Source organism: Panthera uncia, chromosome C2 (assembly GCF_023721935.1).
Source record: "Panthera uncia isolate 11264 chromosome C2, Puncia_PCG_1.0, whole genome shotgun sequence".
Classification (NCBI taxonomy): domain Eukaryota; kingdom Metazoa; phylum Chordata; class Mammalia; order Carnivora; family Felidae; genus Panthera; species Panthera uncia.
In genome coordinates this window covers 15,566,230-15,582,264 of record NC_064810.1, presented here as the reverse complement: position 1 = coordinate 15,582,264, position 16,035 = coordinate 15,566,230, and positions in this window count along the sequence as shown.

Sequence of the window (16,035 nt, the reverse complement as noted above, 5' to 3'; positions counted from 1 at the left end):
ATGAAATTAAAAGCTAAACATTTTCCCCTGAAAATATTTTCCTCTGATCATATTTTGATGGTTTCCAAAAGTTTAGCTAGATGTGAAGTGTCCTCCTTTTCAGTTTTCAATATAATTTGTAGTTTCCCTTTTAATATTTTATTTGACCCAAAGGTTATCTAGAAGCATGCTTATTCATTTCCAAAGAGACTAAATTTTTAGGCCAACTTTTTATTTTTCTTCAATTTTACTGAATTTGATCAGAGATTTTGAACTACAAAATTTTTACTCTAAAAATTATTGAGGTTTTCTGAGACCAAGTACAGTACAAGAAAAAGACGTATTTCATAAATTTTATGTGAACATATGCAAAAAAAAATGTGGATCCTCCCTTAGAAGAACATAGGTTTCCTATACATTTATTAAATAAATTTTATTGATTATATCATTCTTTCCTATATGTCCTTTTTTGAGCTAGACTTGTCCAGTTCTGGAAGAGGAATATTTTGCCTTCCACATTCATTTTATTTTTTTTTCAAATTTTGCCTCCATTCTTAAAATATTTTGCTTTGTATAGTTAACTGCTATGTTGTTTGGTACAAACAAATTTATAAGTGTAATATGATCTTCATGAACTGTTTCTTTTATTGTTACATAATGTAACTCTTCAGTGCATTTAACTTTAAATTTGACCTTGTCTGCTTTCAGTATCGTCATTTGATGCATAAAAAAATTACACTCATATATCAGAAAATAGATGTTCTAGAGCTTATATATAATGTCCAGAGAATGTCCTCCTTTTGGGAAAGGCATTTTATGAGCTACTCTCCATAGAAGCCTGTACAGTGTTTAACTAGCATGCATTTATGCTATATATGTTCTAGGAACAATGTTCTTGAGTGTTCGGATATTCATTAAAACACTATCCAGATTGCATCAGGTATTGTGGTTGGTTTTTACTTTCAGACAATAACAGATTCTTGTTTCAGAGGTCATGCTGACCCAATGCAGTCTGTAATCCCACTGCGAGGACCTTCTATCCTTGTTGTTATTATGTGACTGGACCACATAACAGCCACAAAGTTCCACTATACGCTCCTTTTTTTTTACTTGAGTTTGTCTCATATCTACATGTTCAATCGTTCATTTTAGTTTTTAACACTGCCTAAATGAGGTTTTGTTTTCTTGTGAGTAGTATGCAGCTACATTTTATTTGTAGCCCAGTCTACACTCGCTATCAACTACATCTCCCTAGTTGCTCTGCTGCACCTCTACTTTTCCCTCAACCCCAGTAAGATGAGGGCCCCTAGAGGCCCCTAGAATATGCTCATCTCCCTCTCTCCTCTTTGACCTTCTGCCCCCAATGAGAACCATGGAGTGTTTCTACTTCCCGCTACTCTCCACAGTCACCAATTCCTAGACTTTTCTGAGTTAGCGTAGTAAATATTAAAAATTTCAAGCTAAAATACTTCTGCACATCAAAGGAAAAAAGTCTACGCAGCGAAAAAGCAACCTACAGAATGGAAGGAACATTTGCAAACCATATATAAACCCATTAAGGGTTAATATCCAAAATATATAAGGAACTCAAACCACTCAATAGAAAAAACAAACAAACAAACAAAACAAAAGCCTCAAATAGCCCAATTTAAAAATGGGCAAAGGATCTGAACCAACATTTCTCCAAAAAAGACATACAAATGGTCAACAGGTATATGAAAATGTATTCAACAGCGCTAATCATCAGAAACATGCAAACCAAAACCACAATGAGATATCACCTCACACCTGTTAGGATGTCTATCAACAAATGTTATCATCAATAAAACAAAAGATAGCATTGTTGGTGAGGATGTGGAGAAAACGGAATCTTTCTGCACTGTGGGTGGGAATGTAAATTGACGTAACCTCTATGGAAAACAGTATGGAGATTCTTCAAAAAATTAAAAATAGAACTACTACACTATCCAGCAGTCTCATATTTGGCATATATCCAGAAGAATTAAAATTGTGTATATATCAAAGAGACAATCTGTATTTCCATGTTCATTGCAGTATTATTCACAATAGTCAGGACATGAAAGCAACCCATATGTCCACTGACAGATGGATAAAGAAAATATGGTATATAAATACAATGGAATAGTATACAGCCTTTAAAAAGAGGGAAATTCTGCCATACGTGACACCATGAATGAACCCAGAGAATATTACCTTAAGTGAAATAGGCCAGACACAAAAGAACAAATACCACATGATCACGAAATCACAAAAATAAAAAAATTAAAATTAAAAAGGCAGGAGGAAACTTTTAGAGGCGACGGATATGCTTATGTATTGATTATGGGGATGGTTTCACAAGTGTGTACTTCCAAACTGATCAAGTTGTATACATTAAATATATATACTCAATAAAGTGGTTTAAAAACAAAGAAAAGAGGCACTTACAGGTCAGGAGAAATGCCACATTCACTAGGGTAGAATTCTTCAGTGTGAGGTTTATTCCTTGTTCTTGAGACTTGCTGGGGAAGGAAGGAAGGAAGGAAGGAAGGAAGGAAGGGAGGAAGGGAGGAAGGAAAGAAGGAAAGAAGGGAGGGAGGGAGAGAGAGAGGGAGGGAGGGAGGGAGGATACTTCCTTAAAGCATATTCTTCCTGTTTCAGAAACCTTGCATATTACTTACAGATCACATTTCAAGGTAATAAATTCTATTCATATAGATGTATAGATGGAAACAGGAAGGGAGGAAAGAAGGAAATAAGAAAGGAAGAAGGGAGAAAGGGAGGGAGGGATATTTATTGTTGCTCACCACTGTTGTCTTGCCTCTTTATCTTCCCCACCTTGAGATTTCCATTGTGGTTCATTAGTGATATTTTCACAAGGACTTTTTTTTTAAGGTGTATAGTTATGCCCTGAATTCTCATTTATGTTCACTCTATCATTCAGGCCAATGATATCTTATTTGAGAGTACCTTAGGTACTTAAAATACTCTCTTATTATAATATTGTCTTCATCATAATATTCCATTATAATGGTCTGTTCATTATTTAAAGTTCCAGGACTGGAGCTCCTGGGTGGCTCAGTCGGTGAAGCATCAGACTTTGGTTCAGGTCATGATCTCAAGGTTTGTGAGTTCAAGCCCCGCATGGGGCTCTGAGGGGAGGACAGCTCGGAGCCTGGAGCCTGTTTCAGACTCTGTGTCTCCCTCTCTCTCTGCCTCTTACCCGCTCAAGCTGTGTCTGTCTCTCTCTCACTCTCTCTCAAAAATAAATAAAAACCATTAAAAAATTAAAAAATTAACTTCCAGGACTTTATTAGTATATATGCCCAAGTATGTGTCTTTTCTCATCAGTAAAGCCTGTAATTTGGGCAGCCTTTACAATCCACAATCTCAGGAATTTATTTACTTCAGAAAATGTCTTTCTAGAAGTTAATTCTGCTTCTCTTCTATCAGGTCTTTTTTCACTTTAAAAATGCCAATTATTGACATGGTAGGAATCCTCAAATCATATACCCAGATTTCCTACATTTTTTCTTCAGTATTAGAATTGCTCCTTTCACACCCCTTACCCGCCCTGGCTGCTTTGCAGATATGGATGAAGCACCCAGCTGGTCCCCGCTTACAGGCACAGGCCCTGCCCTGCGGGGGAAAAAAAGACAGCCAGCAGTAACTGTGACAAGTCTGTTGCCTGCGCTCTACTCCACCATGCAGAGTTAGTTTTGCTTAAAACATTCCCCAGCCACTGGGCGCCTGGGTGGCTCAGTCGGTTATGCATCAGACTTCTGGTCAGGTCATGATCTCAGGGGTTGGTGGGTTTGAGCACTGCATGGGGCTGCGCACTGACAGCACAGAGCCTGCTTGGGATTCACTCAATGAAACAATGTTCTACAGCCACTTTGAAGGAGTCCGGCTAGAGGGAGGCTGCAGGTGGTTCTAGAACCTCAGCGATGGTTTCAAGGAAGCTTATCTGTAAAAGCTGTCCTGGCTGTGCTCCCCTGGGACAGGACACCTCCGTGGAGTCCCCAGGGCAGCACTTTGCGGGATCCCCAAGGCCGAAAGCTGATTTCACCAACCAGTCTCAAGCTGGACACCCGTGGAGGTGCAGGTGGCCGGGCCGCGGCCTGGCCCTCCCAGTGTGGAGGGCAGACCCTGGCCTCTGGCTCATTCACCCAAGATGCAGGCTGCGTGCGGAGAGGCGTAGGGGGTAACGAACATCCGGGAGGTGGACCGGGGGCAGGCAAACCAGGGCACCATTTCCTGCACGCGGGGCGAGCCTCCCGAACATCCGGCCCAGGGCTCCTCGTCCACGCCGCAGGCCTGCCGCCCAACGCTCCGGAGCTCGGGCTCAGGTCAGCCGGGAAGCTGCAGTGGTGGGGGGCGGCCAGCCCCACTCCCCGCCTTCCCGCCGCCACCACCGCTGCTCTTCAGGCTCTTGAGGCCGAGGCTCTTGCACCATCTCCGAGTGCCACAGCCTGGCCCTGTGTCTCGCTGCTCGCTCCTGCGGGGAGGAAGGCCTTAGACGTGAGCGGGGTTGGTTAGCGCAGCGCATGGCGGAGGCGACCACGGCCACCTCGAAGCTGCAGGCCTCCCAGGGTGGCACGCGCTTGAACACGGAGGTCCCTGAAGACCACCGGGCGACGGTCCCCTTCCAGGCACAGGCGAGGAGGCCATCCCCTGCGATCTGCAAGCCTGAGGGGCAGCGGAGCACGTGACAATCCCCGCAAAGGACTCGGAGGGAACCCCCCCGATGGGCGTGGCCTCACTTGTGCGCATGCGCCTGTGCGGTCCCGCGCGCGCGCATACCTCCAACAACCCTCCCATGCCCTCCCCCCCAACTTCGCCCTGCGGCTGGGGCTCTGGCTGACCCACAAGCCGCCTTCACTCAGGGTTTCCCTTTGTGCCTTGAGGTTGTCCTTAAAGCTGTCTTTGAGGTTGTCCTTAATGCTGTCTTTAAAGTTGTCCTTAAATGCCAATCCAGGCATTAAGCCACGGCAACAAAAGAGCTAGCATTCTGAAGCTTGAACTTTACCCACTCACCCCCCCCTTTTAAGTTTGTAGAGGTATCTAAAACCAAAAGGCTTCCAACGTAAAGGGACAGTTTTGGTAGATGACGAAAGAAGAGAAGGGAGCTCTGTGAGATCCCTTTTGTAAGGGCACTCATCCCATTCTTGAGATCCCCACCCTTATAACCTAATCACCCTCCAAAGGCCCCACCGCCTGATGCTTTTGCCTTAGGGGTTAGGATTTCAACATACGGACTGAAAAGTCCATTCTTATTCATAACTCAATTATGAATTGAATTCATAACTCAATATATATGGTAAACTGAAAGCAAAGTGCTCAGTATGAAGCGAGAAAATAAAAAAGGAGTGAGCCTGTCATGTCAGTTACAGTTGTAAGGAGCCAACTCATTTTCAAGTCTCACTAAATTATTTTTTTTATTTTATTTCGTGAGAGAGAGAAAAAGCAATGAGCCGGGAAGAGGGGTAGAGGAAGAGAGAGAGAATCCTAAGCAGGCTCCAAGCCCAATGTGGGGCGGAAGGCGGGGAGGGAAGTCAATCCCAAAACCCTGGGATCATGACCTCAGCTGAAATCAAGAGTCGGACACTCAACCCACTGACTCACCCAGGTGCTCCTCACTAAATTATTTTTTAATCATGAAGGTTAGCCTAGCTGATCTCTAAGTTCTCTTCCAGTTATAAAAACTCCTCCATTTGATTCATACTCCAAAATTCTATTATTTCTGTATCAAATATTGCATTCTGAATCAAATTATGAAGTCTTTAGATATAGCAGCTGTGCCTTAGACATATCTTTACCTCCCACAGAACCTATGGAAATGTCATACACAGAATAGACATTAACACATTGATTGGTTGTTCAATATTTTAGTCTATGGATTTCTCTCAGAGTCACTTAATTATTTCGATAATTGGCATTACCCACAACCACCAAAGGTGATATTTCTGGCAGGTGGAAGGGTAAAGGTACTACTTCTTAGTGATATTCATTTACTCTTTTACATATAAACCATTCATTTATCCTCTTAGTTTATCGAACACTGGCAGCTCCCATCTATTTCATGTGACTATGGAGTTATTACACCTATTCACAGTCATTACTTTTTCTTAAAGAATTATTTGGGCGATAAGACTTGAACCAGGGAGATTTATGGGGAATACTAATCCGCAAAGGATTGGGGACCCAAAATAAGATGGTCATTAATTTTGTTGAAACGCTAAAGCTCCTATCTCAAAATGGTGGGCAAAGTCAGCAAATAGGTAACTTTTAATAGATAGCACACTTTTACTGCTCTTCATATAGAGACTTTAATGAATTTTCACAATCCAACGAAAATAGCTTCTTAGCATTCCATCCAATAGGGCAAATAATCTTTATTAGTTTCTGAGTAGCATTCATATCTAGAGACTATTTAAAGGGTTTACAGCTAATTTAGGAGTTACTAGGTTGGGGTTTTTTTTTGTGGTTTTTTGGTGTTACATAAGTATTTTAATTTTGTGCAGCAATGGTATACACTGGAAAGAGAATTTGTAATAAATGTTACGGTCTTAGTCACATTGGAGAGCAGCTATTGTTTTTTATGAAGCCCATGATCCCCATGTACTGTTTGGCAAAAAAGGAACAATAACCTTCCACTCCAGAATAATAGTATATACTTTTTTTTAATTTTATTTATTTACTTTTGAGAGAGAGAGAGAGCACAAGCACAAGCAGGGGAAGGGCAGAGAGAAAGGGAGAGAGAGAATCCCAAGCACGCTCTGCGCTGTCATCATGGAGCCCAATGGTGGGGGCTCGAATTCACAAACTGTGAGATCATGACCTGAGCTGAAATCAAGCGTCAGAAGTTTAGCTGACTAAGCCACCCAGGCACCCCTAGTATATATTCTGATGACATAAAGGAATTTTTACAGAATTACCTTCCTTGCGAAACATCTCACAAAGACACAAAGTTATTTCTAGAATTCTGTATTTGCTGTCTGTATTTGCTTTACCAACTAAATCTGTTAAAACACAGCAGTTCCTCCTTGTACACAGGGAATATGTTCCAAGATCCCCAGTGGACGCCTGAAACCACGAGTAGTATCAAGCTCTATACATCCTCAGTTTTTTCCTTTACACATATACCTATGATAAACTTGAATTTCTAAATTAAGCACCATAAAGATTAACAACAATAATTAGTAATAAAATAGGACAACTATAACAATATACTGTAATAAAGAATATGTAAGTGTGGTCTCTCAAAATATCTTCTTGTCCTGTACCCGCCCTTCATCTTGTGATGAGATGAGATGATAAAATGCCTACATGATTAGATGAAGTGAGGTAAATGCCACAGGCTTTGTGACATAGTATTGGGTTACTATTAGCCTTCTGACCATATGTCACAAGGAAGATTATCTGTTTCTGGACCACAGTTGGCAGGAGAAAGCAAAACCGCACCTAAGGGGGTCTACTTTAATTAAGTTTATTACAAATATGCCTATAAAAACAAAGGTCACTGATATTCTAATGAAGTCCCAGATTCAAATCAGAAATTATGGATAGTGAAGCTAAAGATTACAGTGCTGGTTTGAATATTTTAAGACTTGGTGGACAAATGTAATTCCTACAGCAAACTCATTCTAATAAATAATAATTCTAATAAATATAATTATTACAAGCATATTATAATTAATATAAAATATGAATAATTTTGTACAATATATAATTATATATAATCTAATATAATATATTCTAATAAATATAATTTACTTTAACCATATAATAAGCCAGTGCAACTTCGCATAAAAAACAATTATAGCAAGCACACAGGTTATATTCTACAACCACATTTAAAGTCAGAACATCTCAAAGTTAGAAATCAATGGTCCTTAAAACTATTAAACAAAACTTATTATTTCAGGAAAGCTCTTTTCCATTCTTAGCAGACTTAGGCAAAAAAAAGGAGAAACTAGATACAAAGAGATATAATTTAAATTTTATGACAACTAGCTCTTCATTAAACTGCTCATTGACACTCGTAGCTGCTAGAGTGAGTTATAATCTCTAGTTAGGGCTGAATTAAAACAGGCCTGTAACTTTGTGTTGCTGACCTAGTATGTCAACAATAATAGTTATAACAATAACAACATTGAAAGCAGGTAACACTTCCTGAGGACTTACAATGTGCCAAAATCTCAACTGTGAATACTGTATTTAATCTTCAGAACTACTTTATGAGGTGGCCTCTATTAAGGTGCTCATTTTACAGATGAGGAAATGACGGTTTAAAGAAGTTAAGGTTACAGAGCCAGGAAGAAGCAGATTTTCACACAACCCATGCCCCTTAAGAGTTAAGCCAGTTGTACCTCTCATGATTCAACAACCTGATGTTCCTGAAATGCCCTTTTTTCATAACATAATTTAATACAATGGTGCTGTTTTTAATGGGGTAATCCACACACCTGAAGTAGGGCCATCACATGTTTCTTTTCATAAAATACTACTTTCCAATCTCTTTCTCCTCCCTATACTGGCTTCTTTTACTTCTCTCTCCTTTATCTCTTTTAGGAATTATTCCTTCCTTTTGTCAATTCCTATTTTCCCAAATTTTCTCCCATTATCCTGGTCTGTACAATAAGCTCACCAGGAGAATTTAGCAATACCAAAAAACTCCTAAAAGGTGATCCTCAGGGCTTTAGAGGCAGATGGTCCTTGAGCCAAAAACTGGAGACCGAAAACAGAAGCTGAGAACACAGAACTGTTTTTCCTACTACAACAGACCCTTGAACAACAAAGGTTTGAATGGCATAGGTCCACTTATTTGCAGATCTTTTTTTCAATAAATACAGTACAATCCTGTACATGTATTTTCTCATTATTGTTTAGTAACATTTTCTTTTCTCTAGCTTATCTTATTGTAAGAATACAATATATAATATAACATACAAAACATGTGTTAATCTACAGTTTATGTTATGGATAAGGCTTCCAGTTGACAGTAGGCTATTACTAATTAAGTTATTGGGGAATCAAAAGTTGTATGCAACTCCTCAGCTGTGCAGGGGGGTCAATGCCCCTGACACATTATTCAAGGATCACCTGCACTTTCTTTCATATGAAAAGTATAAATTAAAAACAAAAAAACCTGGAGCACCTGGGTGGCTCAGTCAGTTAAGCATCCAACTCTTAATGTCAGCTCAGGTCATGATCTTATGGTCCATGAGTTCAAGCCCTGCCTCAGTCTCTGTGCTGATGGCGCAGATCCTGCTTGGGATTCTCTCCCTCTCTCCCTCTTTCCCTCTCTCCCTCTCTCTCTCTCTTCATGCCCTTCCCTTCTCTCTCTCTCTCTCTCTCTCAAAATAAGTGAATAAATAAACTTTAAAAAATTAAAAATAAAAACAAAAGAACTGCTTCATGTGAAATTAATGGGCTTTTTGTAAGGTTGTTTGAATTTGGGGGTAGAATACTCTGATAAAATAGAAACAGTTTGAAGAGGTCATTTATTTGGGCTTATGCCTTCTAACAGGCAAATTCCTACTGCACTACATCTAAGTCAACCACCTCACTTTATAAAGGAGGAAGCTAAGACCCAGAGAAGTAAGTCATGTTCAAGGTGAGATAAACAAGATAACGAGTTTGCATCAACATGGATGGTACTAGAGAGTATTGTGCTATGCGAAATAAGTCAGTCTGAGAAAGACAAATACCATATGATCTCACTCATCTGTGGAACCTAAGAAACAAAACAAACAAGGAAAGGGAAAAAAAAGACAAACCAAGGAGCGGACTCTTAACTATAAAGAACAAACTGATGGTTACCAGAGGGATGGGGTGGGGGGTTTGTTGAGTAGGAGATGGGGATTAAAGACAGCACACTTATTGCAATGAAAAAAAATAAAATAAAATAAAACAAGTACATGCAAAAATCAGTGTGGAAAAAAAGATAATGGAATCACGAGATGGCTAGGGGAGAGGGGAGAATCACTTCAGGAAGGGTTGTGGGGCATATTAGTTTCTTGTGGTGGGCTAACAACAAATTGCCAAATTCCTGGTGTCATTGAAAAACAGAACTTACTGTCTCACAATTCTAGAGGCCAGAAGTTGAAAATCGAGGTATCAGTAGGGCCATGCTCCCTCTGAGGGTTCTAGTGGAGAATCCATTCTTTGCCTCTTCCAGCTTCTGGAGGCTCCAGACTTTCCTTGGCTCATGGCCGCATCAGTCTAACATCTGCTGCTGTAGCTACTTTGCCTTCTCCTCTGTGTCTCAATGAGTAATCTTTGGTGCCTCACTATTTAAGAACACTTGTCTTTGAATTTAAGGCTCACACAACTGGCCTGCCAAAACTGAGCAGGGGGCCAAACTCTCTGAAGTCAAGGAGGAAGCAGTATTACCCCAGGGTTTGTGGTGGAGTAGCAGCCCTGAGTTCTCTGAATAGCCTTCAGGATTACACTTCACCTTTCTTGAAGAATAGACTGTATTTGCAGCTGAAGAGTTCTATCTCCCCAGCTTGTAGAATTCCAGAAGTTCTGGCAGCCTTCCTATATTCCTTTCCACTCTCTCTGTCCCCTCTAGTTCGAACTGGCAGTGTCTGACTGGTATAATCCCATGTTTATCCCTGGCTTCTCCAGAGATGGTTGATTAAATCCACGAGGCACACATAATCTCTTTATTAAATGGTTGTTCAGCTACACCCTTATTGTTCTTTTAGTACACACTTCCTCACTTTTTGCAGTATGGATAGGCTAAAAACTTTCCAAATTTTCTAGTTCTAGTTTTGTTTTTTGTTTGTTTGTTTGTTTGTTTATTTATTTTGAGAGAGAGAGAGAGAGAGAGAGAGAGAGAGAGAATCCTGAGCAGGCAGCTCCACACTGTCAGTGCAGAGTCTGATGTCAGGCTTGAACTCACAAATGGTGAGATCATGACTTAAACAAAACTCGTGAGTTGGACACCTAACCAACTGAGCCACCCAGGTGCCCCAAGTTCTAGTTCTATTTTGCTTAACAGTTCCTTCAATGTATCTCTCTGCTCTCTATTTTTTTTTTGTTTGTTTACTATTGGCAGTAAAGAGAAACCAAGCTGTTCTTCCAACACTTTGCTTAGACATCTCCTCTGCTAAATATCCAATTTCATTGCTCACAAATTCTACCTTCCCCAGGACACTGGAACATGGGGCGCCTGGGTGGGTCAGTGGGTTAAGTGGACAACTCCTGGCTTCGGCTCAGGTCATGATCTTGTGGTTTGTGGAATCAGCCCTATGTTGGGCTCTGCACTGACAGTGGGGATTCTGCTTGGGATTCTCTCTCTCCTACTCTCTCTGCTCCTCCCCTGCTCACACACTCTGTCTCTCTCGCGCGCTCAAAATAAATAGGTAAACAAGCAAAAAGTGTGTCTCTTATAAGGACACTCATCCTATCAGATCAGACCCCCGCCCTTATGACCTCATATAACCTTAATTACTTCCTTAGAGGCCTTATCTCCAGATACAGCCACACTGGGGGTTAAGACTTCAATATATGTATTTGGTGGGGGACAGAAACATTCAATCTATAACATATGCCTAAGCTAAAAAAAAAAATACAAAAAAATTCAAAGTGAAATGATGGACAAAGCCAAAACATGCTACACATCAATCAAACAAAACCTAGTTTAGCTATACTAATATCACACAGAACAAGCATCCAACTTCAGCTCAGGTCATGATCTCGTGGTCTGTGAGTTCAAGCCCCATGCCGGGCTCTGTGCTGACAGCTCAGAGCCTGGAGCCTGCTTCATATTCTGTGTCTCCCTCTCTCTCTACCCCTCCCCTGCTTGCTCTCTCTCTCTCTCTCTCTCTCTCTCCCTCAAAAATAAATAAATATTTTAAAAAGTCTTTAAAAAATGAAGCTTTACTAAAAGAAACCTTTCACAATGATAAAGATTCAACTCACTGGAAATACATATTTATTTGCAAATGTGATCCTCTGTTTACAGAGGTTCAAAATCTATAATGCAAAAATGAAAAAATCTGAAAGAAAAAACCCAGAATATTCACAATCCTAGTGGGAGACTTTAGCACATCTCTTTCTGTATAATAGAGCAAAATGACAAAAGCAAATCAATAAAGGTGTAGAGGATTTAAACATCATGAAAGTGGTTTTCAAAAAGGTAGGACGAAAGCAAAGAAAAAGATAATATATGCCCTCAGTGACCCAGAATTATTCTAGAAAATATCAGCATAAGATGTGGGGTAATGGTGGGGAAAGAAAACAAAGTTACAGGAGAATATACTGAATTACTTATCTGGTTCAGGGAGAATATGGACATTAAAGAATTTCAGAACTCAATAGAAAAATAAATATGACAATGGGTTTCAGTGAAGAGCAACCACAGTAAAAATAAAAAATAGATTGTATAGCTTTTATTTTTTTATGTTTATTTATTTTTGAAAGAGAGAGAGAGAGAGAGAGACAGAGCATGAGTGGGGGAGGGGCAGAGAGAGAGGGGGACGCAGAATCTGAAACAGGCTCCAGGCTCTGAGCTGTCAGCACAGAACCCTACACAGGGCTCGAACTCACGGACCACAAGATCATGACCTGAGCTCAAGTTGGACGCTTAACCAGCCGAGCCACCCAGGTGCCCTAGAGTGTATAGCTTTTAAACCCAGAGAAGAAAATCTATCCAATAAAAAGTGGGATATTGAAATGATAGGCTTCCCCTCTTAAAAAAACATTCCCACATGATAAGTTCTGCTCAACTTCATGGAAAAATCATTTCTCAGGTCCACCCCAGGACTGTGTGAGTTTGGGGGCAGGTTATTTCACCTCTCTGAGTTTTGGTTTGTTCTAGAAAATGAAGTCCTTATTGCATGTAAAGTGCTTACTGCAGTGCCCAGGGAGAAGGCATTCAGCAAATACTGACTAGCACTTTCATCATTCTTATTACTTTTACTACTATTGTTACTGCTGCTTCTGCGAATGTTAGTCGTATCTCTTTACAGTCTCCTGAGTCCCTGACATAAGGGACTCATAATAAGTCTATTAACATGTTTGAGTTTAACTTATGCAAATAGATATAATTAGATCTTTCAGGCATGGGGAATGTTTCCCTAGCAAGATGAGATCCAGAGAAAGAAAAGTTTGTGTTAACTCCAACATAAGCCAAGAGTAATATTCTATGGCGGCACTGCTTGCCATTTGAAGGTGTCAGTTACACTGAGGAACTGATTTGGGTGTGAAAGTCAAATTCTTGCCCAGTCATTGTAAGTTAGAAAGAAAAACAAGCTACGAAGAGCTGGTTCTTTTCCATGATTTGCTGGCAAGTTACCAGGAAGCACATCCCTAACCAGGTCTGTATCTCAAGACCCTACATCCCCACCTCCTTTAATAAATAGCAAATCTCAATTTGAAGTTGGCTTTGCAGGGGCACCTGGGTGGCTCAGTTGGTTGAGTGTCAGACCTTGGCTCAGGTCATGATCTCACAGTTCATGGGTTTGAGCCCCGTATTGGGCTCTGTGCTGACAGCTCAGAGCCTGGAGCCTGCTTTGGATTCTATGTCTCCTTCTCTCTCTGCCTCTCCCCCTCTTGCACTCTGCGTCTCTCTCTTTCTCTCTCTCAAAAATAAACATTAAAAAAGAAAAATTTGAAGCTGGCTTTGCAGATAGTGCTCAAGAAACATTTATCAACTTTAGTCATCTTGTCAGTTTAGCAATTTTAATCAATTTATCAACTTATCAATTAAGTCATGCATAGTTTGTCACTCTTCTCCGGATACCAAGCATTTCCAAAAATGATTTGTTTATCAAATCAGATCTTCATACTGTGGAGACCCTACTTAATGGAATGAAATTCAAATCAGGAGTTTGTGCTATTTCTTATGGACAACAAAAGAAAATCTGCCTTTATTATCAATCTCTACAAAAATATGGTAATGTTCTAACTTTCAAGGAGCTTCACTTGAAAATTTACTAGAGTATATATGGGAACAAGAAAGATGAACACCTGAACAGGCTGGAAAACGTATCGAGCACAAATGCCTGAGCTCATAGCAAAATGTTTGGCAAGAAAAAGAATGTTAATGTTAGTGTGAAATACACAGTGGATTCAGTTATTAATTTTTCCATCAAAGTTTTACTTCAAAAAACAAACAGTGCAGACTAGTTAGTGTTTCATAATGGAAAAAGAGCATACCTTAGGAACTAGTTCAGGGAGATATTTTAGTTACTTTGCTTTGTTTTCCAATTAATCATTTGCCTATTTTGTGCACTTCCTTTCCATGGGGAAATATTCTGAATCTGATCCGATTGTTTTTTTTAAGCCTATTCGTTGTGTGCAAAATACTTTTGGTATTTGCAAATTTACAAAATGTTCTTAACCCCAAGAGAAAACAAATAACTTAGAGAAAATTAAAACAAGTCCAAATCATTAAGTACATTTTTTGAAATCTCTCAAGTGTAGGAAGAATGTAGGTAGAATTGAACAATAGTCTGGCTTGGACCAGAACCTAGAGAAATCTCTGAAAACGTCAAAAATGATTTCATATGAATAATTGTGGGTTTTTTTCTTCTTCTTCTTTGGGACTTCTTGAAAAGAAGGGGATAAATTGGAGAAATGCATGAAAGAGGCAAGCTTATCAGAATTCAAATTTGGCTAGGATATTTTGGTATAATTAGCCTTCCCCAGTCCATCAAGTTTACCATCCTAGTGATAATTCAGTTCCTTTCAAATCAATGGATAGGTGCCATGCACGTACTGAGGGTGAATAGAAGTGTAAACAAGACTGGATTCTCTCCCACACAATTTTTTTAAGATGATGAAATGGGGTTAAAGAAGAAAAAATAATATCATAATGTTGTATACATTTATAATATAATCATATTACAAAGAGGATTTTCAAGGTCATCTCCTAGAAATCAAATGGAGATGAACTCTACTTTTCACCTTTTAAGTCCTTCCTATCCCTCCCGGGCAGTTTTGGTCCCACATCTGTTTCAGACTCTACAAAACTTTCTAACTTTCTTGTTGTTTATACCACAAATGTGATTCCATTGTAAACATTCCTTGATTTTAGTTCTAAAACCATGGAATGAGTCCCTTTTGCCCCAAGCAAAATGGCAGCATAACACACAGGGCAACAGAGCCTAGTGGCTAAGAGCATGGACTTCAAGAGCCAGATGACTTTGGTACAAAGCTCCAGGTCACCATTGGGAAAGTCACTCAATTCCCTAAGCCTTGGTTTCCCCATCTCCAAAATGGGAATGTTAATACTTCCTACCTCACAGAGTTGTGAGGATCAATGAGGCAGCACTGAGAAAACTATTGAGCATGAATGTTAGCTATGATTAATGTCTCATATAGGTATATCTATTACTGCATTCCTCAAGTATTTCCTGAGTGCCTAGTCCGTGTCAGATACCATTCTAGACTCTGTACCCTAACAGTGAATAAGATCGACAAGTTTCCAGACCTCAAGGAGCCTCCACTCTCATCTCAATAAGAAAATGGGTTCCGCTAGGAAAGAGTGCATCAGATACCATTTTGTATCTCCCAGGGTGCTTTGCACAAAAGAGACAATAGGTATTTGTAAAGGAATCCTAATGAGTGGAAGAAAGAAGACATGCTTCGACAATCTTGCTTCACCCCTGGGCAAATTAAGTAATTATGTGGACAAACCAATGGTATTCTGCTAAGGAGATCTGGAATCTAATGTTTTCACATTTCTTAAAAGTCAACTGCTTGGTATTTGAATGGATTACACAAAGTTTCCAGTGCACCATGCCATGTTTTGCTCACAAGGCAGAGGAATGTGTGGCAGGGAGCATACTTCTGGATTGTGGGGTTCAGCCAGGTGAGCCCAGATCACCTTGGGTTTCATGGCCATTCAGTCTGTATCATCTGACTGCCAGTTAAGAGGCTCGGCTTTGCTCTCGACCTTAGAGCCACAGGAGGCAAAAATGTGGCCAGAGTGACTGCGGGAGGCCCAGAGACACCTAGCTGAAGAGTTTCACTCCTTTAAGATTTGAATTACACATGTTCCTCAAGGACAGTTAGTAATGTAGCCAATTTAATTTTCAT